Source organism: Pleurodeles waltl, chromosome 1_1, assembly GCF_031143425.1.
Source record: "Pleurodeles waltl isolate 20211129_DDA chromosome 1_1, aPleWal1.hap1.20221129, whole genome shotgun sequence".
Lineage (NCBI taxonomy): Eukaryota > Metazoa > Chordata > Amphibia > Caudata > Salamandridae > Pleurodeles > Pleurodeles waltl.
In genome coordinates, this window is record NC_090436.1 from 32,447,237 (window position 1) to 32,473,876 (window position 26,640).

A 26,640-nucleotide genomic window follows, 5' to 3' on the forward strand; every position below is an offset into this window, starting at 1 on the left:
TATTTGACTTCCGTTATGTCGAATTCACATTTCTCTGGTTTGCAAAATAGTTGATGATCACGAAGTCTTTGAAGAACTTGTTTCACATGGGAAGTATGGAGTTCAGGATTTCTAGAATAAATAAGAATGTCATCTAGGTAGATCACGACTGTCTGATTAAGTAGGTCTGAAAACACTGAGTCCATAAATCTCTGGAAGATTGCCGGGGCGTTAGTAAGACCAAACGGCATAACCCTATATTCAAAATGGCCAAATGGGGTCCTGAATGCTGTCTTCCATTCGTCGCCTTCTCTTATGCGCAAAAGGTGGTAGGCTCCTCGTAAATCCAATTTAGTAAAACGTTGGGCCCCTCTGATTGCTTCCAGTATGTCCCTGATGAGAGGCAAAGGATAACGATCTTTAATGGTGATTTTATTCAGACCTCGAAAATCCAGGCACGGATAAGATAACCCACCTTGGTCCTGTCGTGGGAGAATTGAGTAGGTCGGAAGGTGAAATACACCGTTAAAGCATCCAAGAACTCGCGAAGCTTGGTTGGTTCACCAGAGAAACAAGGGGTAGAAGCGGAGATTGTCGGAACATCACTGGTGCGGAGGGCCAAAGCCTGTCGTAACGCAGCATTTTCATTACGTAGTTGTTGCAACTCCTGGGCTTGTTGCTGAATCGTGGTTAACAGAGATTGCTCCGGATCTGCAGCAGCCGCCACTGTATTATCCATGGTGTTTGAGGACGTCGGAATGGTTAGGCGCTGCAATCTGTCACGACTCACGTGCTGCTTGCGCCTGGAATTTGCAGATCTGGTGGCGTGAATCTTCAATGTTCGGCTTTGGCCCAAAAAGGGGCGACTCTTTCTGGTAGCCACGGTGCTGTAGGCAATGGAGACACCAAGAACAGACCGTGCCCTTCAGAAAGTAGCGCCAGAGGGAAAAACCCCTTCCAAGGGGAAAAACCTCCAAACAGGAAAAGTCCTGGAGAAAAACAAGAACAACAAACAGGAATCCAAAAGGAGCAAAAATCAGAAAATACAGAATGCTGAGTCCAAAACCAAAAGGCAAGGAAATCAGGAGCGAAGACACCAACTGAGCAGAAAGTGTTGCAGCGCAAGGAAAGAGGAAAAACACAGCCCTTATATACCAACAAACAGGAAGTGCCCCACAGGAAGTAAAAGGACACCATCTTAGATAGGGAAACAATATATAGAACAGAATAGTAGAGGAACCATAGAGAATAGGGAACAAGGAATGCTGGGAAAGCACAGGAATCTGGGAAGGAGGAAAAGACATAAAGAAAGGCACACAACAGACTGCAAACAGAAGAAAGGACAAAGAAACGAAGAAAAACAGGTAAGAGGGTTCAGAGACCCCTGGGACAGTGAAAGGCAGAAGGAAGAACGAGGCCCCAAGCAAATCTGGGGCCTCGAAACGCGCAGGAGAGGCTGGGGGCGCGCCGCGTCTTAATAACGCGGTGCGCGGCCCGAGCCGAACGCCCGGTCGAAGTCGAGCTCTCGGCTCGCGCCGCACCGCGCGGCGCGACATCATCCTGGTAAAAGGCGGGAATTCCTTTGCCTACTACGAGGGTGGACGGGGCGTGGCTCAGCGGGCGGAGCTTACAGGTGATTCATAAAGGGAGAACCTTCTACTCTGTGTCTCCAGGAGAGGAAGATAGAACCCGCGCGTCACAGTCAGATACAGATTACGCTCCAGTACATCATCAATTCACCTCCAGGAAGGATTCTAGATCTTTTTCTGCTATGGAATCTATGAGCGCACAGCCTTGCTTTTTCTTTGCCACGCCCAAGAGTTAGGGAGGCTTGTCCTTTCCAGAAGCTGAGCTTCAACTGGGGCACCTGCTACGTTTATATTTGTAAGTGCTTCCTGTTGAGGTTTAGTTTCTGTAAAATGAGCATCATGGCCTACCCAACCAGAGAATTTTCTACGAGTAAGTCAGTAAGCGTTACCTAGCATGTTTTCATATTCCCCGTTTATATTGTACACTAAGACTACGTGATGGGCCTCGGGGGAAACGTTTCCAGCAACCTTGTGTGCCTTTGGCAATGTGATTGTTACTAGTGCTTCTTTGTGGAGATGTCATCGTGCTTCTGCGCATCAACAACGCACGACCTGAATCAGCGGTAAACGCAGTGGTGTCGTTTTTGGAAAGCTGTCCATCATCCTGGTAAAAGGCGGGAATTCCTTTGCCTACTACGAGGGTGGACGGGGCGTGGCTCAGCGGGCGGAGCTTACAGGTGATTCATAAAGGGAGAACCTTCTACTCTGTGTCTCCAGGAGAGGAAGATGGAACCCACGCGTCAGGGTCAGATACAGATTACGCTCCAGTACATCATCAATTCACCTCCAGGAAGGATTCTAGATTTTTTTCTGCTTTGGAATCTCTGAGCGCACAGCCTTGCTTTATCTTTGCCAAGCCCAAGAGTTCGGGTGGCTTGTCCTTTCCAGAAGCTGAGCTTCAACTGGGGCACCTGCTACATTTATATTTGTAAGTGCTTCCTGTTGAGGTTTAGTTTCTGTAAAATGAGCATCGTGGCATACCCAACCCGAGTATTTTCTACGAGTAAGTCAGTAAGCGTTACCTAGCATGTTTTCATATGCACCGTTTATATTGTACACTAAGACTACGTGATGGGCCTCGGGGGAAACGTATCCAGCAACCTTGTGTGCCTTTGGCAATGTGATCGTTACTAGTGCTTCTTTGTGGAGATGTCCTCGTGCTTCTGCGCATCAACAATGCACGACCTGAATCAGCAGTAAACGCAGTGGTGTCGTTTTGGAAAGCTGTCCATCATCCTGGTAAAAGGCGGGAATTCCTTTGCCTACTACGAGGGTGGACGGGGCGTGGCTCAGTGGGCGGAGCTTAAAGGTGATTCATAAAGGGAGAACATTCTACTCTGTGTCTGCAGGAGAGGAAGATAGAACCTGCACGTCACAGTCAGATACAGATTACGCTCCAGTACATCATCAATTCACCTCCAGGAAGGATTCTAGATCTTTTGCTGCTATGGAATCTCTGAGCGCACAGCCTTGCTTTATCTTTGCCAAGCCCAAGAGTTAGGGAGGCTTGTCCTTTCCAGAAGCTGAGCTTCAACTGGGGCACCTGCTACGTTTATATTTGTAAGTGCTTCCTGTTAAGGTTTAGTTTCTGTAAAATGAGCATCATGGCCTACCCAACCGGAGAATTTTGTACGAGTAAGTCAGTAAGCGTTACCTAGCATGTTTTCATATGCCCCGTTTATATTGTACACTAAGACTACGTGATGGGCCTCGGGGGAAACGTTTCCAGCAACCTTGTGTGCCTTTGGCAATGTGATTGTTACTAGTGCTTCTTTGTGGAGATGTCCTCGTGCTTCTGCGCATCAACAACGCACGACGTGAATCAGCGGTAAACGCAGTGGTGTCGTTTTGGAAAGCTGTCCATCATCCTGGTAAAAGGCGGGAATTCCTTTGCCTACTACGAGGGTGGACGGGGCGTGGCTCAGCGGGCGGAGCTTACAGGTGATTCATAAAGGGAGAACCTTCTACTCTGTGTCTCCAGGAGAGGAAGATAGAACCCGCGCGTCACAGTCAGATACAGATTACGCTCCAGTACATCATCAATTCACCTCCAGGAAGGATTCTAGATCTTTTGCTGCTATGGAATCTCTGAGCGCACAGCCTTGCTTTATCTTTGCCAAGCCCAAGAGTTAGGGAGGCTTGTCCTTTCCAGAAGCTGAGCTTCAGCTGGGGCACCTGCTACGTTTATATTTGTAAGTGCTTCCTGTTGAGGTTTAGTTTCTGTAAAATGAGCATCATGGCCTACCCAACCGGAGAATTTTCTACGAGTAAGTCAGTAAGCGTTACCTAGCATGTTTTCATATGCCCCGTTTATATTGTACACTAAGACTACGTGATGGGCCACGGGGGAAACGTATCCAGCAACCTTGTGTGCCTTTGGCAATGTGATTGTTACTAGTGCGTCTTTGTGGAGATGTCCTCGTGCTTCTGCGCATCAACAACGCACGACCTGAATCGGCGGTAAACGCAGTGGTGTCGTTTTGGAAAGCTGTCCATCATCCTGGTAAAAGGCGGGAATTCCTTTCAGCGGGCGGAGCTTACAGGTGCTTTATAAAGGGAGAACCTTCAACTCTGTGTCTCCAGGAGAGGAAGATAGAACCCGCGCGTCACAGTCAGATACAGATTACGCTCCAGTACATCATCAATTCACCTCCAGGAAGGATTCTAGATTTTTTTCTGCTTTGGAATCTCTGAGCGCACAGCCTTGCTTTATATTTGCCAAGCCCAAGAGTTCGGGTGGCTTGTCCTTTCCAGAAGCTGAGCTTCAACTGGGGCACCTGCTACGTTTATATTTGTAAGTGCTTCCTGTTGAGGTTTAGTTTCTGTAAAATGGGCATCGTGGCCTACCCAACCCGAGTATTTTCTACGAGTAAGTCAGTAAGCGTTACCTAGCATGTTTTCATATGCCCCGTTTATATTGTACACTAAGACTACGTGATGGGCCACGGGGGAAACGTATCCAGCAACCTTGTGTGCCTTTGGCAATGTGATTGTTACTAGTGCTTCTTTGTGGAGATGTCCTCGTGCTTCTGCACATCAACAACATACGACCTGAATCAGCGGTAAACGCAGTGGGGTCGTTTTGGAAAGCTGTCCATCATCCTGGTAAAAGGCGGGAATTCCTTTGCCTACTACGAGGGTGGACGGGGCGTGGCTCAGCGGGCGGAGCTTACAGGTGATTCATAAAGGGAGAACCTTCTACTCTGTGTCTCCAGGAGAGGAAGATAGAACCCGCGCGTCACAGTCAGATACAGATTACGCTCCAGTACATCATCAATTCACCTCCAGGAAGGATTCTAGATCTTTTTCTGCTATGGAATCTATGAGCGCACAGCCTTGCTTTATCTTTCCCACGCCCAAGAGTTAGGGAGGCTTGTCCTTTCCAGAAGCTGAGCTTCAACTGGGGCACCTGCTACGTTTATATTTGTAAGTGCTTCCTGTTGAGGTTTAGTTTCTGTAAAATGAGCATCATGGCCTACCCAACCGGAGAATTTTCTACGAGTAAGTCAGTAAGCGTTACCTAGCATGTTTTCATATGCCCCGTTTATATTGTACACTAAGACTACGTGATGGGCCTCGGGGGAAACGTTTCCAGCAACCTTGTGTGCCTTTGGCAATGTGATTGTTACTAGTGCTTCTTTGTGGAGATGTCATCGTGCTTCTGCGCATCAACAACGCACGACCTGAATCAGCGGTAAACGCAGTGGTGTCGTTTTTGGAAAGCTGTCCATCATCCTGGTAAAAGGCGGGAATTCCTTTGCCTACTACGAGGGTGGACGGGGCGTGGCTCAGCGGGCGGAGCTTACAGGTGATTCATAAAGGGAGAACCTTCTACTCTGTGTCTCCAGGAGAGGAAGATAGAACCCGCGCGTCACAGTCAGATACAGATTACGCTCCAGTACATCATCAATTCACCTCCAGGAAGGATTCTAGATTTTTTTCTGCTTTGGAATCTCTGAGCGCACAGCCTTGCTTTATCTTTGCCAAGCCCAAGAGTTCGGGTGGCTTGTCCTTTCCAGAAGCTGAGCTTCAACTGGGGCACCTGCTACGTTTATATTTGTAAGTCCTTCCTGTTGAGGTTTAATTTCTGTAAAATGAGCATCGTGGCCTACCCAACCCGAGTATTTTCTACGAGTAAGTCAGTAAGCGTTACCTAGCATGTTTTCATATGCACCGTTTATATTGTACACTAAGACTACGTGATGGGCCTCGGGGGAAACGTTTCCAGCAACCTTGTGTGCCTTTGTCCATGTGATTGTTACTAGTGCTTCTTTGTGGAGATGTCCTCGTGCTTCTGCGCATCAACAACGCACGACCTGAATCAGCGGTAAACGCAGTGGTGTCGTTTTGGAAAGCTGTCCATCATCCTGGTAAAAGGCGGGAACTCCTTTGCCTACTACGAGGGTGGACGGGGCGTGGCTCAGCGGGCGGAGCTTACAGGTGATTCATAAAGGGAGAACCTTCTACTCTGTGTCTCCAGGAGAGGAAGATAGAACCCGCGCGTCACAGTCAGATACAGATTACGCTCCAGTACATCATCAATTCACCTCCAGGAAGGATTCTAGATCTTTTTCTGCTATGGAATCTATGAGCGCACAGCCTTGCTTTATCTTTCCCACGCCCAAGAGTTAGGGAGGCTTGTCCTTTCCAGAAGCTGAGCTTCAACTGGGGCACTTGCTACGTTTATATTTGTAAGTGCTTCCTGTTGAGGTTTAGTTTCTGTAAAATGAGCAGCATGGCCTACCCAACCGGAGAATTTTCTACGAGTAAGTCAGTAAGCGTTACCTAGCATGTTTTCATATGCCCCGTTTATATTGTACACTAAGACTACGTGATGGGCCTCGGGGGAAACGTTTCCAGCAACCTTGTGTGCCTTTGGCAATGTGATTGTTACTAGTGCTTCTTTGTGGAGATGTCATCGTGCTTCTGCGCATCAACAACGCACGACCTGAATCAGCGGTAAACGCAGTGGTGTCGTTTTTGGAAAGCTGTCCATCATCCTGGTAAAAGGCGGGAATTCCTTTGCCTACTACGAGGGTGGACGGGGCGTGGCTCAGCGGGCGGAGCTTACAGGTGATTCATAAAGGGAGAACCTTCTACTCTGTGTCTGCAGGAGAGGAAGATAGAACCCGCGCGTCACAGTCAGATACATATTACGCTCCAGTACATCATCAATTCACCTCCAGGAAGGATTCTAGATCTTTTGCTGCTATGGAATCTCTGAGCGCACAGCCTTGCTTTATCTTTGCCAAGCCCAAGAGTTAGGGAGGCTTGTCCTTTCCAGAAGCTGAGCTTCAACTGGGGCACCTGCTACGTTTATATTTGTAAGTGCTTCCTGTTGAGGTTTAGTTTCTGTAAAATGAGCATCATGGCCTACCCAACCGGAGAATTTTCTACGAGTAAGTCAGTAAGCGTTACCTAGCATGTTTTCATATGCCCCGTTTATATTGTACACTAAGACTACGTGATGGGCCACGGGGGAAACGTATCCAGCAACCTTGTGTGCCTTTGGCAATGTGATTGTTACTAGTGCTTCTTTGTGGAGATGTCCTCGTGCTTCTGCGCATCAACAACGCACAACCTGAATCAGCGGTAAACGCAGTGGTGTCGTTTTGGAAAGCTGTCCATCATCCTGGTAAAAGGCGGGAATTCCTTTGCCTACTACGAGGGTGGACGGGGCGTGGCTCAGCGGGCGGAGCTTACAGGTGATTCATAAAGGGAGAACCTTCTACTCTGTGTCTCCAGGAGAGGAAGATAGAACCCGCGCGTCACAGTCAGATACAGATTACGCTCCAGTACATCATCAATTCACCTCCAGGAAGGATTCTAGATCTTTTTCTGCTATGGAATCTCTGAGCGCACAGCCTTGCTTTATCTTTGCCAAGCCCAAGAGTTAGGGAGGCTTGTCCTTTCCAGAAGCTGAGCTTCAACTGGGGCACCTGCTACGTTTATATTTGTAAGTGCTTCCTGTTAAGGTTTAGTTTCTGTAAAATGAGCATCATGGCCTACCCAACCAGAGAATTTTCTACGAGTACGTCAGTAAGCGTTACCTAGCATGTTTTCATATGCCCCGTTTATATTGTACACTAAGACTACGTGATGGGCCTCGGGGGAAACGTTTCCAGCAACCTTGTGTGCCTTTGGCAATGTGATTGTTACTAGTGATTCTTTGTGGAGATGTCCTCGTGCTTCTGCGCATCAACAACGCACGACCTGAATCAGCGGTAAACGCAGTGGTGTCGTTTTGGAAAGCTGTCCATCATCCTGGTAAAAGGCGGGAATTCCTTTGCCTACTACGAGGGTGGACGGGGCGTGGCTCAGCGGGCGGAGCTTACAGGTGATTCATAAAGGGAGAACCTTCTACTCTGTGTCTGCAGGAGAGGAAGATAGAACCCGCGCGTCACAGTCAGATACAGATTACGCTCCAGTACATCATCAATTCACCTCCAGGAAGGATTCTAGATCTTTTGCTGCTATGGAATCTCTGAGCGCACAGCCTTGCTTTATCTTTGCCAAGCCCAAGAGTTAGGGAGGCTTGTCCTTTCCAGAAGCTGAGCTTCAACTGGGCACCTGCTACGTTTATATTTGTAAGTGCTTCCTGTTGAGGTTTAGTTTCTGTAAAATGAGCATCATGGCCTACCCAACCGGAGAATTTTCTACGAGTAAGTCAGTAAGCGTTACCTAGCATGTTTTCATATGCCCCGTTTATATTGTACACTAAGACTACGTGATGGGCCACGGGGGAAACGTATCCAGCAACCTTGTGTGCCTTTGGCAATGTGATTGTTACTAGTGCGTCTTTGTGGAGATGTCCTCGTGCTTCTGCGCATCAACAACGCACGACCTGAATCAGCGGTAAACGCAGTGGTGTCGTTTTGGAAAGCTGTCCATCATCCTGGTAAAAGGCGGGAATTCCTTTGCCTACTACGAGGGTGGACGGGGCGTGGCTCAGCGGGCGGAGCTTACAGGTGATTCATAAAGGGAGAACCTTCTACTCTGTGTCTCCAGGAGAGGAAGATAGAACCCGCGCATCACAGTCAGATACAGATTACGCTCCAGTACATCATCAATTCACCTCCAGGAAGGATTCTAGATTTTTTTCTGCTTTGGAATCTCTGAGCGCACAGCCTTGCTTTATCTTTGCCAAGCCCAAGAGTTCGGGTGGCTTGTCCTTTCCAGAAGCTGAGCTTCAACTGGGGCACCTGCTACGTTTATATTTGTAAGTGCTTCCTGTTGAGGTTTAGTTTCTGTAAAATGAGCATCGTGGCCTACCCAACCCGAGTATTTTCTACGAGTAAGTCAGTAAGCGTTACCTAGCATGTTTTCATATGAACCGTTTATATTGTACACTAAGACTACGTAATGGGCCTCGGGGGAAACGTTTCCAGCAACCTTGTGTGCCTTTGGCAATGTGATTGTTACTAGTGCTTCTTTGTGGAGATGTCCTCGTGCTTCTGCGCATCAACAACGCACGACCTGAATCAGCGGTAAACGCAGTGGTGTCGTTTTGGAAAGCTGTCCATCATCCTGGTAAAAGGCGGGAATTCCTTTGCCTACTACGAGGGTGGACGGGGCGTGGCTCAGCGGGCGGAGCTTACAGGTGATTCATAAAGGGAGAACCTTCTACTCTGTGTCTCCAGGAGAGGAAGATAGAACCCGCGCGTCACAGTCAGATACAGATTACGCTCCAGTACATCATCAATTCACCTCCAGGAAGGATTCTAGATCTTTTTCTGCTATGGAATCTATGAGCGCACAGCCTTGCTTTTTCTTTGCCACGCCCAAGAGTTAGGGAGGCTTGTCCTTTCCAGAAGCTGAGCTTCAACTGGGGCACCTGCTACGTTTATATTTGTAAGTCCTTCCTGTTGAGGTTTAGTTTCTGTAAAATGAGCATCGTGGCCTACCCAACCCGAGTATTTTCTACGAGTAAGTCAGTAAGCGTTACCTAGCATGTTTTCATATGCACCGTTTATATTGTACACTAAGACTACGTGATGGGCCTCGGGGGAAACGTTTCCAGCAACCTTGTGTGCCTTTGTCCATGTGATTGTTACTAGTGCTTCTTTGTGGAGATGTCCTCGTGCTTCTGCGCATCAACAACGCACGACCTGAATCAGCGGTAAACGCAGTGGTGTCGTTTTGGAAAGCTGTCCATCATCTTGGTAAAAGGCGGGAACTCCTTTGCCTACTACGAGGGTGGACGGGGCGTGGCTCAGCGGGCGGAGCTTACAGGTGATTCATAAAGGGAGAACCTTCTACTCTGTGTCTCCAGGAGAGGAAGATAGAACCCGCGCGTCACAGTCAGATACAGATTACGCTCCAGTACATCATCAATTCACCTCCAGGAAGGATTCTAGATCTTTTTCTGCTATGGAATCTATGAGCGCACAGCCTTGCTTTATCTTTCCCACGCCCAAGAGTTAGGGAGGCTTGTCCTTTCCAGAAGCTGAGCTTCAACTGGGGCACTTGCTACGTTTATATTTGTAAGTGCTTCCTGTTGAGGTTTAGTTTCTGTAAAATGAGCAGCATGGCCTACCCAACCGGAGAATTTTCTACGAGTAAGTCAGTAAGCGTTACCTAGCATGTTTTCATATGCCCCGTTTATATTGTACACTAAGACTACGTGATGGGCCTCGGGGGAAACGTTTCCAGCAACCTTGTGTGCCTTTGGCAATGTGATTGTTACTAGTGCTTCTTTGTGGAGATGTCATCGTGCTTCTGCGCATCAACAACGCACGACCTGAATCAGCGGTAAACGCAGTGGTGTCGTTTTTGGAAAGCTGTCCATCATCCTGGTAAAAGGCGGGAATTCCTTTGCCTACTACGAGGGTGGACGGGGCGTGGCTCAGCGGGCGGAGCTTACAGGTGATTCATAAAGGGAGAACCTTCTACTCTGTGTCTGCAGGAGAGGAAGATAGAACCCGCGCGTCACAGTCAGATACATATTACGCTCCAGTACATCATCAATTCACCTCCAGGAAGGATTCTAGATCTTTTGCTGCTATGGAATCTCTGAGCGCACAGCCTTGCTTTATCTTTGCCAAGCCCAAGAGTTAGGGAGGCTTGTCCTTTCCAGAAGCTGAGCTTCAACTGGGGCACCTGCTACGTTTATATTTGTAAGTGCTTCCTGTTGAGGTTTAGTTTCTGTAAAATGAGCATCATGGCCTACCCAACCGGAGAATTTTCTACGAGTAAGTCAGTAAGCGTTACCTAGCATGTTTTCATATGCCCCGTTTATATTGTACACTAAGACTACGTGATGGGCCACGGGGGAAACGTATCCAGCAACCTTGTGTGCCTTTGGCAATGTGATTGTTACTAGTGCTTCTTTGTGGAGATGTCCTCGTGCTTCTGCGCATCAACAACGCACAACCTGAATCAGCGGTAAACGCAGTGGTGTCGTTTTGGAAAGCTGTCCATCATCCTGGTAAAAGGCGGGAATTCCTTTGCCTACTACGAGGGTGGACGGGGCGTGGCTCAGCGGGCGGAGCTTACAGGTGATTCATAAAGGGAGAACCTTCTACTCTGTGTCTCCAGGAGAGGAAGATAGAACCCGCGCGTCACAGTCAGATACAGATTACGCTCCAGTACATCATCAATTCACCTCCAGGAAGGATTCTAGATCTTTTTCTGCTATGGAATCTCTGAGCGCACAGCCTTGCTTTATCTTTGCCAAGCCCAAGAGTTAGGGAGGCTTGTCCTTTCCAGAAGCTGAGCTTCAACTGGGGCACCTGCTACGTTTATATTTGTAAGTGCTTCCTGTTAAGGTTTAGTTTCTGTAAAATGAGCATCATGGCCTACCCAACCAGAGAATTTTCTACGAGTACGTCAGTAAGCGTTACCTAGCATGTTTTCATATGCCCCGTTTATATTGTACACTAAGACTACGTGATGGGCCTCGGGGGAAACGTTTCCAGCAACCTTGTGTGCCTTTGGCAATGTGATTGTTACTAGTGATTCTTTGTGGAGATGTCCTCGTGCTTCTGCGCATCAACAACGCACGACCTGAATCAGCGGTAAACGCAGTGGTGTCGTTTTGGAAAGCTGTCCATCATCCTGGTAAAAGGCGGGAATTCCTTTGCCTACTACGAGGGTGGACGGGGCGTGGCTCAGCGGGCGGAGCTTACAGGTGATTAATAAAGGGAGAACCTTCTACTCTGTGTCTGCAGGAGAGGAAGATAGAACCCGCGCGTCACAGTCAGATACAGATTACGCTCCAGTACATCATCAATTCACCTCCAGGAAGGATTCTAGATCTTTTGCTGCTATGGAATCTCTGAGCGCACAGCCTTGCTTTATCTTTGCCAAGCCCAAGAGTTAGGGAGGCTTGTCCTTTCCAGAAGCTGAGCTTCAACTGGGCACCTGCTACGTTTATATTTGTAAGTGCTTCCTGTTGAGGTTTAGTTTCTGTAAAATGAGCATCATGGCCTACCCAACCGGAGAATTTTCTACGAGTAAGTCAGTAAGCGTTACCTAGCATGTTTTCATATGCCCCGTTTATATTGTACACTAAGACTACGTGATGGGCCACGGGGGAAACGTATCCAGCAACCTTGTGTGCCTTTGGCAATGTGATTGTTACTAGTGCGTCTTTGTGGAGATGTCCTCGTGCTTCTGCGCATCAACAACGCACGACCTGAATCAGCGGTAAACGCAGTGGTGTCGTTTTGGAAAGCTGTCCATCATCCTGGTAAAAGGCGGGAATTCCTTTGCCTACTACGAGGGTGGACGGGGCGTGGCTCAGCGGGCGGAGCTTACAGGTGATTCATAAAGGGAGAACCTTCTACTCTGTGTCTCCAGGAGAGGAAGATAGAACCCGCGCATCACAGTCAGATACAGATTACGCTCCAGTACATCATCAATTCACCTCCAGGAAGGATTCTAGATTTTTTTCTGCTTTGGAATCTCTGAGCGCACAGCCTTGCTTTATCTTTGCCAAGCCCAAGAGTTCGGGTGGCTTGTCCTTTCCAGAAGCTGAGCTTCAACTGGGGCACCTGCTACGTTTATATTTGTAAGTGCTTCCTGTTGAGGTTTAGTTTCTGTAAAATGAGCATCGTGGCCTACCCAACCCGAGTATTTTCTACGAGTAAGTCAGTAAGCGTTACCTAGCATGTTTTCATATGAACCGTTTATATTGTACACTAAGACTACGTAATGGGCCTCGGGGGAAACGTTTCCAGCAACCTTGTGTGCCTTTGGCAATGTGATTGTTACTAGTGCTTCTTTGTGGAGATGTCCTCGTGCTTCTGCGCATCAACAACGCACGACCTGAATCAGCGGTAAACGCAGTGGTGTCGTTTTGGAAAGCTGTCCATCATCCTGGTAAAAGGCGGGAATTCCTTTGCCTACTACGAGGGTGGACGGGGCGTGGCTCAGCGGGCGGAGCTTACAGGTGATTCATAAAGGGAGAACCTTCTACTCTGTGTCTCCAGGAGAGGAAGATAGAACCCGCGCGTCACAGTCAGATACAGATTACGCTCCAGTACATCATCAATTCACCTCCAGGAAGGATTCTAGATCTTTTTCTGCTATGGAATCTATGAGCGCACAGCCTTGCTTTTTCTTTGCCACGCCCAAGAGTTAGGGAGGCTTGTCCTTTCCAGAAGCTGAGCTTCAACTGGGGCACCTGCTACGTTTATATTTGTAAGTGCTTCCTGTTGAGGTTTAGTTTCTGTAAAATGAGCATCATGGCCTACCCAACCAGAGAATTTTCTACGAGTAAGTCAGTAAGCGTTACCTAGCATGTTTTCATATGCCCCGTTTATATTGTACACTAAGACTACGTGATGGGCCTCGGGGGAAACGTTTCCAGCAACCTTGTGTGCCTTTGGCAATGTGATTGTTACTAGTGCTTCTTTGTGGAGATGTCATCGTGCTTCTGCGCATCAACAACGCACGACCTGAATCAGCGGTAAACGCAGTGGTGTCGTTTTTGGAAAGCTGTCCATCATCCTGGTAAAAGGCGGGAATTCCTTTGCCTACTACGAGGGTGGACGGGGCGTGGCTCAGCGGGCGGAGCTTACAGGTGATTCATAAAGGGAGAACCTTCTACTCTGTGTCTCCAGGAGAGGAAGATGGAACCCACGCGTCACAGTCAGATACAGATTACGCTCCAGTACATCATCAATTCACCTCCAGGAAGGATTCTAGATTTTTTTCTGCTTTGGAATCTCTGAGCGCACAGCCTTGCTTTATCTTTGCCAAGCCCAAGAGTTCGGGTGGCTTGTCCTTTCCAGAAGCTGAGCTTCAACTGGGGCACCTGCTACATTTATATTTGTAAGTGCTTCCTGTTGAGGTTTAGTTTCTGTAAAATGAGCATCGTGGCATACCCAACCCGAGTATTTTCTACGAGTAAGTCAGTAAGCGTTACCTAGCATGTTTTCATATGCACCGTTTATATTGTACACTAAGACTACGTGATGGGCCTCGGGGGAAACGTATCCAGCAACCTTGTGTGCCTTTGGCAATGTGATCGTTACTAGTGCTTCTTTGTGGAGATGTCCTCGTGCTTCTGCGCATCAACAACGCACGACCTGAATCAGCAGTAAACGCAGTGGTGTCGTTTTGGAAAGCTGTCCATCATCCTGGTAAAAGGCGGGAATTCCTTTGCCTACTACGAGGGTGGACGGGGCGTGGCTCAGTGGGCGGAGCTTAAAGGTGATTCATAAAGGGAGAACATTCTACTCTGTGTCTGCAGGAGAGGAAGATAGAACCTGCACGTCACAGTCAGATACAGATTACGCTCCAGTACATCATCAATTCACCTCCAGGAAGGATTCTAGATCTTTTGCTGCTATGGAATCTCTGAGCGCACAGCCTTGCTTTATCTTTGCCAAGCCCAAGAGTTAGGGAGGCTTGTCCTTTCCAGAAGCTGAGCTTCAACTGGGGCACCTGCTACGTTTATATTTGTAAGTGCTTCCTGTTAAGGTTTAGTTTCTGTAAAATGAGCATCATGGCCTACCCAACCGGAGAATTTTCTACGAGTAAGTCAGTAAGCGTTACCTAGCATGTTTTCTTATGCCCCGTTTATATTGTACACTAAGACTACGTGATGGGCCTCGGGGGAAACGTTTCCAGCAACCTTGTGTGCCTTTGGCAATGTGATTGTTACTAGTGCTTCTTTGTGGAGATGTCCTCGTGCTTCTGCGCATCAACAACGCACGACGTGAATCAGCGGTAAACGCAGTGGTGTCGTTTTGGAAAGCTGTCCATCATCCTGGTAAAAGGCGGGAATTCCTTTGCCTACTACGAGGGTGGACGGGGCGTGGCTCAGCGGGCGGAGCTTACAGGTGATTCATAAAGGGAGAACCTTCTACTCTGTGTCTCCAGGAGAGGAAGATAGAACCCGCGCGTCACAGTCAGATACAGATTACGCTCCAGTACATCATCAATTCACCTCCAGGAAGGATTCTAGATCTTTTGCTGCTATGGAATCTCTGAGCGCACAGCCTTGCTTTATCTTTGCCAAGCCCAAGAGTTAGGGAGGCTTGTCCTTTCCAGAAGCTGAGCTTCAGCTGGGGCACCTGCTACGTTTATATTTGTAAGTGCTTCCTGTTGAGGTTTAGTTTCTGTAAAATGAGCATCATGGCCTACCCAACCGGAGAATTTTCTACGAGTAAGTCAGTAAGCGTTACCTAGCATGTTTTCATATGCCCCGTTTATATTGTACACTAAGACTACGTGATGGGCCACGGGGGAAACGTATCCAGCAACCTTGTGTGCCTTTGGCAATGTGATTGTTACTAGTGCGTCTTTGTGGAGATGTCCTCGTGCTTCTGCGCATCAACAACGCACGACCTGAATCGGCGGTAAACGCAGTGGTGTCGTTTTGGAAAGCTGTCCATCATCCTGGTAAAAGGCGGGAATTCCTTTCAGCGGGCGGAGCTTACAGGTGCTTTATAAAGGGAGAACCTTCAACTCTGTGTCTCCAGGAGAGGAAGATAGAACCCGCGCGTCACAGTCAGATACAGATTACGCTCCAGTACATCATCAATTCACCTCCAGGAAGGATTCTAGATTTTTTTCTGCTTTGGAATCTCTGAGCGCACAGCCTTGCTTTATCTTTGCCAAGCCCAAGAGTTCGGGTGGCTTGTCCTTTCCAGAAGCTGAGCTTCAACTGGGGCACCTGCTACGTTTATATTTGTAAGTGCTTCCTGTTGAGGTTTAGTTTCTGTAAAATGAGCATCGTGGCCTACCCAACCCGAGTATTTTCTACGAGTAAGTCAGTAAGCGTTACCTAGCATGTTTTCATATGCCCCGTTTATATTGTACACTAAGACTACGTGATGGGCCACGGGGGAAACGTATCCAGCAACCTTGTGTGCCTTTGGCAATGTGATTGTTACTAGTGCTTCTTTGTGGAGATGTCCTCGTACTTCTGCACATCAACAACATACGACCTGAATCAGCGGTAAACGCAGTGGGGTCGTTTTGGAAAGCTGTCCATCATCCTGGTAAAAGGCGGGAATTCCTTTGCCTACTACGAGGGTGGACGGGGCGTGGCTCAGCGGGCGGAGCTTACAGGTGATTCATAAAGGGAGAACCTTCTACTCTGTGTCTCCAGGAGAGGAAGATAGAACCCGCGCGTCACAGTCAGATACAGATTACGCTCCAGTACATCATCAATTCACCTCCAGGAAGGATTCTAGATCTTTTTCTGCTATGGAATCTATGAGCGCACAGCCTTGCTTTATCTTTCCCACGCCCAAGAGTTAGGGAGGCTTGTCCTTTCCAGAAGCTGAGCTTCAACTGGGGCACCTGCTACGTTTATATTTGTAAGTGCTTCCTGTTGAGGTTTAGTTTCTGTAAAATGAGCATCATGGCCTACCCAACCGGAGAATTTTCTACGAGTAAGTCAGTAAGCGTTACCTAGCATGTTTTCATATGCCCCGTTTATATTGTACACTAAGACTACGTGATGGGCCTCGGGGGAAACGTTTCCAGCAACCTTGTGTGCCTTTGGCAATGTGATTGTTACTAGTGCTTCTTTGTGGAGATGTCATCGTGCTTCTGCGCATCAACAACGCACGACCTGAATCAGCGGTAAACGCAGTGGTGTCGTTTTTGGAAAGCTGTCCATCATCCTGGTAAAAGGCGGGAATTCCTTTGCCTACTACGAGGGTGGACGGGGCGTGGCTCAGCGGGCGGAGCTTACAGGTGATTCATAAAGGGAGAACCTTCTACTCTGTGTCTCCAGGAGAGGAAGATAGAACCCGCGCGTCACAGTCAGATACAGATTACGCTCCAGTACATCATCAATTCACCTCCAGGAAGGATTCTAGATTTTTTTCTGCTTTGGAATCTCTGAGCGCACAGCCTTGCTTTATCTTTGCCAAGCCCAAGAGTTCGGGTGGCTTGTCCTTTCCAGAAGCTGAGCTTCAACTGGGGCACCTGCTACGTTTATATTTGTAAGTGCTTCCTGTTGAGGTTTAGTTTCTGTAAAATGAGCATCATGGCCTACCCAACCGGAGAATTTTCTACGAGTAAGTCAGTAAGCGTTACCTAGCATGTTTTCATATGCCCCGTTTATATTGTACACTAAGACTACGTGATGGGCCTCGGGGGAAACGTTTCCAGCAACCTTGTGTGCCTTTGGCAATGTGATTGTTACTAGTGCTTCTTTGTGGAGATGTCATCGTGCTTCTGCGCATCAACAACGCACGACCTGAATCAGCGGTAAACGCAGTGGTGTCGTTTTTGGAAAGCTGTCCATCATCCTGGTAAAAGGCGGGAATTCCTTTGCCTACTACGAGGGTGGACGGGGCGTGGCTCAGCGGGCGGAGCTTACAGGTGATTCATAAAGGGAGAACCTTCTACTCTGTGTCTGCAGGAGAGGAAGATAGAACCCGCGCGTCACAGTCAGATACAGATTACGCTCCAGTACATCATCAATTCACCTCCAGGAAGGATTCTAGATCTTTTGCTGCTATGGAATCTCTGAGCGCACAGCCTTGCTTTATCTTTGCCAAGCCCAAGAGTTAGGGAGGCTTGTCCTTTCCAGAAGCTGAGCTTCAACTGGGGCACCTGCTACGTTTATATTTGTAAGTGCTTCCTGTTGAGGTTTAGTTTCTGTAAAATGAGCATCATGGCCTACCCAACCGGAGAATTTTCTACGAGTAAGTCAGTAAGCGTTACCTAGCATGTTTTCATATGCCCCGTTTATATTGTACACTAAGACTACGTGATGGGCCACGGGGGAAACGTATCCAGCAACCTTGTGTGCCTTTGGCAATGTGATTGTTACTAGTGCTTCTTTGTGGAGATGTCCTCGTGCTTCTGCGCATCAACAACGCACAACCTGAATCAGCGGTAAACGCAGTGGTGTCGTTTTGGAAAGCTGTCCATCATCCTGGTAAAAGGCGGGAATTCCTTTGCCTACTACGAGGGTGGACGGGGCGTGGCTCAGCGGGCGGAGCTTACAGGTGATTCATAAAGGGAGAACCTTCTACTCTGTGTCTCCAGGAGAGGAAGATAGAACCCGCGCGTCACAGTCAGATACAGATTACGCTCCAGTACATCATCAATTCACCTCCAGGAAGGATTCTAGATCTTTTTCTGCTATGGAATCTCTGAGCGCACAGCCTTGCTTTATCTTTGCCAAGCCCAAGAGTTCGGGTGGCTTGTCCTTTCCAGAAGCTGAGCTTCAACTGGGGCACCTGCTACGTTTATATTTGTAAGTGCTTCCTGTTGAGGTTTAGTTTCTGTAAAATGAGCATCGTGGCCTACCCAACCGGAGTATTTTCTACGAGTAAGTCAGTTAGCGTTACCTGCATGTTTTATATGCCCCGTTTATATTGTACACTAAGACTACGTGATGGACCAAGGGAAAAAACATCTCCAGCAACCTTGTGTGCCTTTGGCAATGTGATTGTTACTAGTGCGTCTTTGTGGAGATGTCCTCGTGCTTCTGCGCATCAACAACGCACGACCTGAATCGGCGGTAAACGCAGTGGTGTCGTTTTGGAAAGCTGTCCATCATCCTGGTAAAAGGCGGGAATTCCTTTGCCTACTACGAGGGTGGACGGGGCGTGGCTCAGTGGGCGGAGCTTACAGGTGATTCATAAAGGAGAACCTTCTACTCTGTGTCTGCAGGAGAGGAAGATAGAACCCGCGCGTCACAGTCAGATACAGATTATGCTCCAGTACATCATCAATTCACCTCCAGGAAGGATTCTAGATCTTTTGCTGCTATGGAATCTCTGAGCGCACAGCCTTGCTTTATCTTTGCCAAGCCCAAGAGTTAGGGAGGCTTGTCCTTTCCAGAAGCTGAGCTTCAACTGGGGCACCTGCTACGTTTATATTTGTAAGTGCTTCCTGTTAAGGTTTAGTTTCTGTAAAATGAGCATCATGGCCTACCCAACCAGAGAATTTTCTACGAGTACGTCAGTAAGCGTTACCTAGCATGTTTTCATATGCCCGTTTATATTGTACACTAAGACTACGTGATGGGCCTCGGGGGAAACGTTTCCAGCAACCTTGTGTGCCTTTGGCAATGTGATTGTTACTAGTGATTCTTTGTGGAGATGTCCTCGTGCTTCTGCGCATCAACAACGCACGACCTGAATCAGCGGTAAACGCAGTGGTGTCGTTTTGGAAAGCTGTCCATCATCCTGGTAAAAGGCGGGAATTCCTTTGCCTACTACGAGGGTGGACGGGGCGTGGCTCAGCGGGCGGAGCTTACAGGTGATTCATAAAGGGAGAACCTTCTACTCTGTGTCTCCAGAAGAGGAAGATAGAACCCGCGCGTCACAGTCAGATACAGATTACGCTCCAGTACATCATCAATTCACCTCCAGGAAGGATTCTAGATCTTTTTCTGCTATGGAATCTATGAGCGCACAGCCTTGCTTTATCTTTCCCACGCCCAAGAGTTAGGGAGGCTTGTCCTTTCCAGAAGCTGAGCTTCAACTGGGGCACCTGCTACGTTTATATTTGTAAGTGCTTCCTGTTGAGGTTTAGTTTCTGTAAAATGAGCATCATGGCCTACCCAACCGGAGAATTTTCTACGAGTAACTCAGTAAGCGTTACCTAGCATGTTTTCATATGCCCCGTTTATATTGTACACTAAGACTACGTGATGGGCCTCGGGGGAAACGTTTACAGCAACCTTGTGTGCCTTTGGCAATGTGATTGTTACTAGTGCTTCTTTGTGGAGATGTCATCGTGCTTCTGCGCATCAACAACGCACGACCTGAATCAGCGGTAAACGCAGTGTTGTCGTTTTTGGAAAGCTGTCCATCATCCTGGTAAAAGGCGGGAATTCCTTTGCCTACTACGAGGGTGGAGGGGGCGTGGCTCAGCGGGCGGAGCTTACAGGTGATTCATAAAGGGAGAACCTTCTACTCTGTGTCTCCAGGAGAGGAAGATAGAACCCGCGCGTCACAGTCAGATACAGATTACGCTCCAGTACATCATCAATTCACCTCCAGGAAGGATTCTAGATTTTTTTCTGCTTTGGAATCTCTGAGCGCACAGCCTTGCTTTATCTTTGCCAAGCCCAAGAGTTCGGGTGGCTTGTCCTTTCCAGAAGCTGAGCTTCAACTGGGGCACCTGCTACGTTTATATTTGTAAGTGCTTCCTGTTGAGGTTTAGTTTCTGTAAAATGAGCATCGTGGCCTACCCAACCCGAGTATTTTCTACGAGTAAGTCAGTAAGCGTTACCTAGCTTGTTTTCATATGCACCGTTTATATTGTACACTAAGACTACGTGATGGGCCTCGGGGGAAACGTTTCCAGCAACCTTGTGTGCCTTTGGCAATGTGATTGTTACTAGTGCTTCTTTGTGGAGATGTCCTCGTGCTTCTGCGCATCAACAACGCACGACCTGAATCAGCGGTAAACGCAGTGGTGTCGTTTTGGAAAGCTGTCCATCATCCTGGTAAAAGGCGGGAATTCCTTTGCCTACTACGAGGGTGGACGGGGCGTGGCTCAGCGGGCGGAGCTTACAGGTGATTCATAAACGGAGAACCTTCTACTCTGTGTCTCCAGGAGAGGAAGATAGAACCAGCGCGTCACAGTCAGATACAGATTACGCTCCAGTACATCATCAATTCACCTCCAGGAAGGATTCTAGATCTTTTTCTGCTATGGAATCTATGAGCGCACAGCCTTGCTTTTTCTTTGCCACGCCCAAGAGTTAGGGAGGCTTGTCCTTTCCAGAAGCTGAGCTTCAACTGGGGCACCTGCTACGTTTATATTTGTAAGTGCTTCCTGTTGAGGTTTAGTTTCTGTAAAATGAGCATCATGGCCTACCCAACCAGAGAATTTTCTACGAGTAAGTCAGTAAGCGTTACCTAGCATGTTTTCATATGCCCCGTTTATATTGTACACTAAGACTACGTGATGGGCCTCGGGGGAAACGTTTCCAGCAACCTTGTGTGCCTTTGGCAATGTGATTGTTACTAGTGCTTCTTTGTGGAGATGTCATTGTGCTTCTGCGCATCAACAACGCACGACCTGAATCAGCGGTAAACGCAGTGGTGTCGTTTTTGGAAAGCTGTCCATCATCCTGGTAAAAGGCGGGAATTCCTTTGCCTACTACGAGGGTGGACGGGGCGTGGCTCAGCGGGCGGAGCTTACAGGTGATTCATAAAGGGAGAACCTTCTACTCTGTGTCTCCAGGAGAGGAAGATGGAACCCGCGCGTCACAGTCAGATACAGATTACGCTCCAGTACATCATCAATTCACCTCCAGGAAGGATTCTAGATTTTTTTCTGCTTTGGAATCTCTGAGCGCACAGCCTTGCTTTATCTTTGCCAAGCCCAAGAGTTCGGGTGGCTTGTCCTTTCCAGAAGCTGAGCTTCAACTGGGGCACCTGCTACGTTTATATTTGTAAGTGCTTCCTGTTGAGGTTTAGTTTCTGTAAAATGAGCATCGTGGCATACCCAACCCGAGTATTTTCTACGAGTAAGTCAGTAAGCGTTACCTAGCATGTTTTCATATGCACCGTTTATATTGTACACTAAGACTACGTGATGGGCCTCGGGGGAAACGTATCCAGCAACCTTGTGTGCCTTTGGCAATGTGATCGTTACTAGTGCTTCTTTGTGGAGATGTCCTCGTGCTTCTGCGCATCAACAACGCACGACCTGAATCAGCGGTAAACGCAGTGGTGTCGTTTTGGAAAGCTGTCCATCATCCTGGTAAAAGGCGGGAATTCCTTTGCCTACTACGAGGGTGGACGGGGCGTGGCTCAGTGGGCGGAGCTTAAAGGTGATTCATAAAGGGAGAACATTCTACTCTGTGTCTGCAGGAGAGGAAGATAGAACCCGCACGTCACAGTCAGATACAGATTACGCTCCAGTACATCATCAATTCACCTCCAGGAAGGATTCTAGATCTTTTGCTGCTATGGAATCTCTGAGCGCACAGCCTTGCTTTATCTTTGCCAAGCCCAAGAGTTAGGGAGGCTTGTCCTTTCCAGAAGCTGAGCTTCAACTGGAGCACCTGCTACGTTTATATTTGTAAGTGCTTCCTGTTAAGGTTTAGTTTCTGTAAAATGAGCATCATGGCCTACCCAACCGGAGAATTTTCTACGAGTAAGTCAGTAAGCGTTACCTAGCATGTTTTCATATGCCCCGTTTATATTGTACACTAAGACTACGTGATGGGCCTCGGGGGAAACGTTTCCAGCAACCTTGTGTGCCTTTGGCAATGTGATTGTTACTAGTGCTTTTTTGTGGAGATGTCCTCGTGCTTCTGCGCATCAACAACGCACGACCTGAATCAGCGGTAAACGCAGTGGTGTCGTTTTGGAAAGCTGTCCATCATCCTGGTAAAAGGCAGGAATTCCTTTGCCTACTACGAGGGTGGACGGGGCGTGGCTCAGCGGGCGGAGCTTACAGGTGATTCATAAAGGGAGAACCTTCTACTCTGTGTCTCCAGGAGAGGAAGATAGAACCCGCGCGTCACAGTCAGATACAGATTACGCTCCAGTACATCATCAATTCACCTCCAGGAAGGATTCTAGATCTTTTTCTGCTATGGAATCTATGAGCGCACAGCCTTGCTTTATCTTTCCCACGCCCAAGAGTTAGGGAGGCTTGTCCTTTCCAGAAGCTGAGCTTCAACTGGGGCACCTGCTACGTTTATGTTTGTAAGTGCTTCCTGTTGAGGTTTAGTTTCTGTAAAATGAGCATCATGGCCTACCCAACCGGAGAATTTTCTACGAGTAAGTCAGTAAGCGTTACCTAGCATGTTTTCATATGCCCCGTTTATATTGTACACTAAGATTACGTGATGGGCCTGGGGGAAACGTTTCCAGCAACCTTGTGTGCCTTTGGCAATGTGATTGTTACTAGTGCTTCTTTGTGGAGATGTCATCGTGCTTCTGCGCATCAACAACGCACGACCTGAATCAGCGGTAAACGCAGTGGTGTCGTTTTTGGAAAGCTGTCCATCATCCTGGTAAAAGGCGGGAATTCCTTTGCCTACTACGAGGGTGGACGGGGCGTGGCTCAGCGGGCGGAGCTTACAGGTAATTCATAAAGGGAGAACCTTCTACTCTGTGTCTGCAGGAGAGGAAGATAGAACCCGCGCGTCACAGTCAGATACAGATTACGCTCCAGTACATCATCAATTCACCTCCAGGAAGGATTCTAGATCTTTTGCTGCTATGGAATCTCTGAGCGCACAGCCTTGCTTTATCTTTGCCAAGCCCAAGAGTTAGGGAGGCTTGTCCTTTCCAGAAGCTGAGCTTCAACTGGGGCACCTGCTACGTTTATATTTGTAAGTGCTTCCTGTTGAGGTTTAGTTTCTGTAAAATGAGCATCATGGCCTACCCAACCGGAGAATTTTCTACGAGTAAGTCAGTAAGCGTTACCTAGCATGTTTTCATATGCCCCGTTTATATTGTACACTAAGACTACGTGATGGGCCACGGGGGAAACGTATCCAGCAACCTTGTGTGCCTTTGGCAATGTGATTGTTACTAGTGCGTCTTTGTGGAGATGTCCTCGTGCTTCTGCGCATCAACAACGCACGACCTGAATCAGCGGTAAACGCAGTGGTGTCGTTTTGGAAAGCTGTCCATCATCCTGGTAAAAGGCGGGAATTCCTTTGCCTACTACGAGGGTGGACGGGACGTGGCTCAGCGGGCGGAGCTTACAGGTGATTCATAAAGGGAGAACCTTCTACTCTGTGTCTCCAGGAAAGGAAGATAGAACCCGCGCGTCACAGTCAGATACAGATTACGCTCCAGTACATCATCAATTCACCTCCAGGAAGGATTCTAGATCTTTTTCTGCTATGGAATCTATGAGCGCACAGCCTTGCTTTATCTTTCCCACGCCCAAGAGTTAGGGAGGCTTGTCCTTTCCAGAAGCTGAGCTTCAACTGGGGCACCTGCTACGTTTATATTTGTAAGTGCTTCCTGTTGAGGTTTAGTTTCTGTAAAATGAGCATCATGGCCTACCCAACCGGAGAATTTTCTACGAGTAAGTCAGTAAGCGTTATCTAGCATGTTTTCATATGCCCCGTTTATATTGTACACTAAGACTACGTGATGGGCCTCGGGGGAAACGTTTACAGCAACCTTGTGTGCCTTTGGCAATGTGATTGTTACTAGTGCTTCTTTGTGGAGATGTCATCGTGCTTCTGCGCATCAACAACGCACGACCTGAATCAGCGGTAAACGCAGTGGTGTCGTTTTTGGAAAGCTGTCCATCATCCTGGTAAAAGGCGGGAATTCCTTTGCCTACTACGAGGGTGGACGGGGCGTGGCTCAGCGGGCGGAGCTTACAGGTGATTCATAAAGGGAGAACCTTCTACTCTGTGTCTCCAGGAGAGGAAGATAGAACCCGCGCGTCACAGTCAGATACAGATTACGCTCCAGTACATCATCAATTCACCTCCAGGAAGGATTCTAGATTTTTTTCTGCTTTGGAATCTCTGAGCGCACAGCCTTGCTTTATCTTTGCCAAGCCCAAGTGTTCGGGTGGCTTGTCCTTTCCAGAAGCTGAGCTTCAACTGGGGCACCTGCTACGTTTATATTTGTAAGTGCTTCCTGTTGAGGTTTAGTTTCTGTAAAATGAGCATCGTGGCCTACCCAACCCGAGTATTTTCTACGAGTAAGTCAGTAAGCGTTACCTAGCATGTTTTCATATGCACCGTTTATATTGTACACTAAGACTACGTGATGGGCCTCGGGGGAAACGTTTCCAGCAACCTTGTGTGCCTTTGGCAATGTGATTGTTACTAGTGCTTCTTTGTGGAGATGTCCTCGTGCTTCTGCGCATCAACAACGCACGACCTGAATCAGCGGTAAACGCAGTGGTGTCGTTTTGGAAAGCTGTCCATCATCCTGGTAAAAGGCGGGAATTCCTTTGCCTACTACGAGGGTGGACGGGGCGTGGCTCAGCGGGCGGAGTTTACAGGTGATTCATAAAGGGAGAACCTTCTACTCTGTGTCTCCAGGAGAGGAAGATAGAACCCGCGCGTCACAGTCAGATACAGATTACGCTCCAGTACATCATCAATTCACCTCCAGGAAGGATTCTAGATCTTTTTCTGCTATGGAATCTATGAGCGCACAGCCTTGCTTTTTCTTTGCCACGCCCAAGAGTTAGGGAGGCTTGTCCTTTCCAGAAGCTGAGCTTCAACTGGGGCACCTGCTACGTTTATATTTGTAAGTGCTTCCTGTTGAGGTTTAGTTTCTGTAAAATGAGCATCATGGCCTACCCAACCAGAGAATTTTCTACGAGTAAGTCAGTAAGCGTTACCTAGCATGTTTTCATATGCCCCGTTTATATTGTACACTAAGACTACGTGATGGGCCTCGGGGGAAACGTTTCCAGCAACCTTGTGTGCCTTTGGCAATGTGATTGTTACTAGTGCTTCTTTGTGGAGATGTCATCGTGCTTCTGCGCATCAACAACGCACGACCTGAATCAGCGGTAAACGCAGTGGTGTCGTTTTTGGAAAGCTGTCCATCATCCTGGTAAAAGGCGGGAATTCTTTTGCCTACTACGAGGGTGGACGAGGCGTGGCTCAGCGGGCGGAGCTTACAGGTGATTCATAAAGGGAGAACCTTCTACTCTGTGTCTCCAGGAGAGGAAGATGGAACCCGCGCGTCACAGTCAGATACAGATTATGCTCCAGTACATCATCAATTCACCTCCAGGAAGAATTCTAGATTTTTTTCTGCTTTGGAATCTCTGAGCGCACAGCCTTGCTTTATCTTTGCCAAGCCCAAGAGTTCGGGTGGCTTGTCCTTTCCAGAAGCTGAGCTTCAACTGGGGCACCTGCTACGTTTTTATTTGTAAGTGCTTCCTGTTGAGGTTTAGTTTCTGTAAAATGAGCATCGTGGCATACCCAACCCGAGTATTTTCTACGAGTAAGTCAGTAAGCGTTACCTAGCATGTTTTCATATGCACCGTTTATATTGTACACTAAGACTACGTGATGGGCCTCGGGGGAAACGTATCCAGCAACCTTGTGTGCCTTTGGCAATTTGATCGTTACTAGTGCTTCTTTGTGGAGATGTCCTCGTGCTTCTGCGCATCAACAACGCATGACCTGAATCAGCGGTAAACGCAGTGGTGTCGTTTTGGAAAGCTGTCCATCATCCTGGTAAAAGGCGGGAATTCCTTTGCCTACTACGAGGGTGGACGGGGCGTGGCTCAGTGGGCGGAGCTTAAAGGTGATTCATAAAGGGAGAACATTCTACTCTGTGTCTGCAGGAGAGGAAGATAGAACCCGCACGTCACAGTCAGATACAGATTACGCTCCAGTACATCATCAATTCACCTCCAGGAAGGATTCTAGATCTTTTGCTGCTATGGAATCTCTGAGCGCACAGCCTTGCTTTATCTTTGCCAAGCCCAAGAGTTAGGGAGGCTTGTCCTTTCCAGAAGCTGAGCTTCAACTGGGGCACCTGCTACGTTTATATTTGTAAGTGCTTCCTGTTAAGGTTTAGTTTCTGTAAAATGAGCATCATGGCCTACCCAACCGGAGAATTTTCTACGAGTAAGTCAGTAAGCGTTACCTAGCATGTTTTCATATGCCCCGTTTATATTGTACACTAAGACTACGTGATGGGCCTCGGGGGAAACGTTTCCAGCAACCTTGTGTGCC